Source organism: Suncus etruscus, chromosome 1, assembly GCF_024139225.1.
Source record: "Suncus etruscus isolate mSunEtr1 chromosome 1, mSunEtr1.pri.cur, whole genome shotgun sequence".
Taxonomy (NCBI): Eukaryota; Metazoa; Chordata; class Mammalia; order Eulipotyphla; family Soricidae; genus Suncus; species Suncus etruscus.
This window is the reverse complement of record NC_064848.1, coordinates 161,458,929-161,463,757: the sequence shown is the minus strand read 5'-3', so window position 1 is coordinate 161,463,757 and position 4,829 is coordinate 161,458,929. Positions and strand designations below refer to the sequence as shown.

Here is a 4,829-nt window from a genome sequence, read left to right as displayed (position 1 = left end):
CCACTCACTGTGGCTGTTTCCCTTGGCTTACTTAGTGGTGAGGGGTTAGGGAGATGAAGAAAGTTGAGGAGAAATAATTAAACCCAAAATAGTCAACTTGATGGAGACATATTTGAATATTCAAGTCATTTCATATTCATATCACTTCATAGATATTGCCTTTAATTCTTTCCAAAAGTTCTACTAGCTCTTTCATGGATATCCCTGCAAATAAATTTCCATACCCTCTCTGCACTTAGCCTTCTGAGGCTCCGCCACAAAAGGTACTAGGCTACATGGATAGAATCTGAAAATTACAGAGCTGGACATCTTAAAAGGCAAAGTGATAACTTTATCCTCCAGAAAATGAAAAAACAAATATCAGGAAAAATGCAAGGTAGAATCTGCTATGGAGTTGGGGAGTTTCCAGATTTTCTCCTTAGGCTGCCCCTCTGGGACACCTCTTCCTGCGGTTTCCATTATCCTGGTTTCTCAGATGCAATGTAAACAACCATGTTAATATGTTCGAGTAGCAGAGTAGCTAGAAATGACAGTTTCTCTTTGCAGCACACCATGAAATACTGATATGTTAAGCTAAAATGAATATAATAAATGCATAATTGCCAGCTAAATTGGTCATTATCTTTTCTAGATTTTGGTTTTGACAGGAAGCAGCAGGCTTTAATGGTTGCAGGGGAAAAACATCCTTAAAGAAATGCTATTCATATCTCTTATTTAATTGTTGAAAAGATATCAATGATCAAGTATTAGAGGAAGAACAAATTGGAACAAGTCGGGAACCAACATCTTCTGGGAATAGCCTTGTATACTGGATGGAGCAGAGGGGGGAAAAAAGGAACATGAGAAACTGCTAACAAAGCAGAAAGCCTGTCTGGGGCAAGAGGCAATAGGTACTGCTGCACTGAAGTGAGAACTGCAGATTCCTACAGATTGACTTGTCTTAAACCTTCTCCGCAACACAAGGCAAGACCTTGGGTTAGAAGCCTCCAGTTGCATGACTTTACTTGTCTTCTCCACTCTCTCCACTATAGCCTCAGAATCATTCCCAATACATGTGCACACTGAGGTCAAGGATTCTTCCTCCTCCAAAAGCAAAAGATGACAGTGCCATTATCTAGGTGGATAGAAACCAGTCCTTTACTCTTGGCTGGGTCTCAAGTGCACTTCCAATCTACCAAGACCCCTTGTATACCCGCATGAAAATGAATGGCCTCCTCAGACACCTCTCCACCTCCATCCATCACTGGTGACTGAGTAATCCTCACCACAACTTCCAGCCTTTCCCTCCTCCTGCTCTCACAACCCTTTCTACACACTTCTTCTGCCTGAGCTCTAAATTACCCTGACAGCTTGTCCTTGATAAGGAATGACTGAGGATCATGTTTTCCATCAGAAGTTGACTCTCTGTGAAATGCGAAGTACAGGATTCCCACCAGGACCCCCCTGTGCTTGTTGTCTCTCCAAACACAAAGAAGGAACTAATCAGCCTGGGACACACACATACACACATGCATGCATACATGCACGCACGCACACATGTTCCTTTGAAAGAGCCTGAGGCCTGGTGATTGGGCTCATGCAAAGTTAATTTCTGAGTCCTTTATTTTTACTAGGCTGTTTCTAATAATTTGCTCCTAAGTTGGCCCCATTGGGCTTCTGGGGAGTAGAGTTTATGGACATTGCAGTTCCATTTGTCAGGAGCAGCTGCAATCTAAAAGCAGCATTCAAATAAGATTCTCAACTGTTGAACAAGGATTGCAGTGACTGAGAGGGGGCTCATTCCACTGTTCTGGCTGAGCTTCAGTTAGGAAGCCTGTCATAGTATCTATTCTCTCACTAATTACATCTGGGACTTCCTGCCTGTAGCTGGCAAAGATTTTCCTTATTAATCCAGCTCCCATCTCTGGGGGGAAAAGTCCAAAATGATGGGCTCCTATAGGAGAGCTGGACTGGTTTAAGCTGAGAAGGAGGGGAGTGGGTTTTCTGAGGTTCCTAGCTATTAGCATAAGGTCTAAAAACAGGGTATATCACCCAGAGAGCAGAAATAGACGAAAGTGAAACCAGGACTGGAGGAGACTCAAGATCCCTAATGCCCAACCCTCCAAAAGACAATTAAAAATTGAGATGTGTCACGGGTGATGCCAGGGAAGTGAAAGCAAAATGAGAAGTATACATCTCTCACACTGCCGGAGTATGTTGGTGTTGTCTATCCTCCTACCCTGATAAGGATTCTGTCATCCCTAGGGCAGAGTAGGCAGCAAGAGGATGTTGATCTACTAGTGGTGTCTGGACTTCTAGGAGCAACTTCTTTTTTTTGTTTGTTTGTTTTTAGGTCACACCCAGCAGCGCTCAGGGGCCACTCCGGCAGGTTCGGAAGACCATATGGGATGCCGGGATTCGAGCCATCAACCTTCTTCATCTAATACAAACACCTTACCACAGTGCTATCTCTCCAGCCCCAAGGAGCAACTTCTAAGCACCAAGTCAGGAGTACTAACTAGTAGGCCTTGCCAGATGTGTCACAAAAGCCAAAATAAAAGCAAATCAATTTATTGGGGCAGGGTAAAAATCATTTGGAAATTCAACAATATGCTAGTAAATAATATACTGGGCCAAAAATAAGTCAAAGAGGAAACCAGAAGTTCTTTGGTAACAAGAATAAAAACACAAGTTACCAGAACACAGCAACAGCTATAGTGAGATTTTACATAGCAATACTGATTTTCATCAGGAAAAATAAAAGAATATGCTTATCTTAAGAAAACAGAAAAATCCTAAATAAAGTCTTAAGTAGTAGGAAAATAAGAAATAAGATTAGCTACAACAAATATTGCAAAGATCACAAGAGACAAGAGACTACTATATATATAGTATATAATATATACATATATATACATTATGCCACTTAGAGAATTTAAAAGAAATGGATACATTTTACAATATTATAATCTGTGGATACATTTTTATAATATAATCTCCTGAGATAAAATCAAGAAGAAGGAAAGAATTGGCCAAACCAATGATAAGAACAGAAACAGAAATAGTACTCAAGTCTTCCCCAAAACAAAAGCCCAGATGTAGACAGGTTCAAATCCTTAAAGTAGACCCATTTCTTATTCTTCTCCAACTCTTCTGAGAAGTCAAAGAAAAATAGAAACTCTCCCAGCTTTTGAGTCCATTGTCCTCCAGTATCAAAAATAGAGATATCATTAAAGGAGAAAATTACAGACCAATATCACTGACAAACAGATGGAAAGATCCCCAATAAAATCCTAGCAAACCAAAGTGCATTAAAAAGAAATAAATAGTACAGATGCATTGGTGGCCAGAGATAGAGAGAGTACAAATATGTACTTCAGGCACTTCTTACCTTGAACAGAAGTAATATCTGGACATGACTGGGTGTAGCTTCAAAGCAAAATACAATGAAATAAAAAACACTTCCATCAAAAGAATCAATGGGAATCATCCCAGGGAAATAGGGATGGTTCAATATACACAAGTTAATATTATATTCTATGTCAACAACCCCAAAAAAGATAAAATTTACATGATCATATATTAATAGATTCAGAGAAAGATTTTGACAAGGTTCAATGTCCACTTATGATTTAAAAATAATTAACGCAACAAAATGCCTTTATTCTGCGGTCTTCCCCTTAGGCCTCTCATCCCTAACACTGCTGATCAACCCTACACCCACTGGCTGGTTGAGCTAAGAGGGCAGATTTCACTTCATGCCTTGACTTGAAAAGAAGAGGAAAGTGGAGGAGGGAAGTTGTAGGGAGGGAGGGGAGAAGAGATGGAGGAAAGAGGAGGTAACTACTTGGAAGCAGTCCTGAGTGCATCAGTTAAGCAGTCCTGAGTGCATTAGTTACTAATTGTAGATTAGATGTGGGTCAGCCAGAACGTCGGGCCATTGGGGTAAGAGTAAGCCAAGGTTATATTAGTAGAAATGGGTCAAGCAGGGACTTGGAAATCTAAACACTATCTAGCTGAAACTTGTTGTATAAACAACCAAGGGGAAACATGTATCAGTTTTCAGGTCCCTGAGACCCAGGTTTCTATCTTGGTTCTTGTGCCTCCTGTATTTCTCTGGTTGAGTTACTTATCTGTCGTCCCTGTTTTCTTATTTACAGTGGAGACAAAACAAATTGTCGTCTACGGCCATACCACCCTGAACGCGCCCTATCTCTTTTGATCTCAGAAGCTAAGCAGGGTTGGGCCTGGTTAGTACTTGGATGGGAGACCGCCTGGGAATACCAGGTGCTGTAGGATTAATAAGCAAAAAAAAAAATGTCTTCTGTTATTGAGGTGGGGGGAAGCACACTGTCAATGCTCAAGGATAATTCCTGGATCTTTACTCAGGAATCTCTCCTGGAAAACTTGGGGGAACCAAATGGGATGCTGGAAATCAAAGCCAGGTTGGCCATGTGCTAGGCATTGTCCTATCCACTGTACTAACACTCCAGCCCCAATCTTCCTAGGATTATCATAAAGTCTGAATGGGAACATTTAAGACAACTGGTGTTGTACTAGGCACATAGATTACTTACTGATCATTCTTCCTTCCTCTTTCCCATGCTCAACAGCCCAAAGCAGGAGGCAAGTCAATCCAGGGAGGGGGCTGAGGGGTAGGCCAGATAGCTGGAGGTCTAGGAGAAAAATTTGCCTGAGAGTGAATCAATCAGTAAGAGAGAGAAGTAGAGAAATGAATGTAGGGAGGAAAGACTTTTATGTAAATTGACCTACATTAAATATGAGGAGTATGGCAGTGGGAAAAGAGTAAACAGGGAAAGCTGGCCTGGGTATGTCTGAGGGTTCAACAC

At 41.2% G+C, this 4,829-nt stretch overlaps 1 non-coding gene across 1 annotated transcript; it reads left to right on the top strand.

The window, feature by feature from the left end:
- The first annotated feature begins 4,159 nt into the window (after positions 1–4,159).
- On the top strand, positions 4,160–4,278 carry LOC126032229 (5S ribosomal RNA). Its single transcript, XR_007503832.1, has one exon. It is a non-coding gene; the product is annotated as a 5S ribosomal RNA (ribosomal RNA).
- Positions 4,279–4,829: the final 551 nt, after the last annotated feature.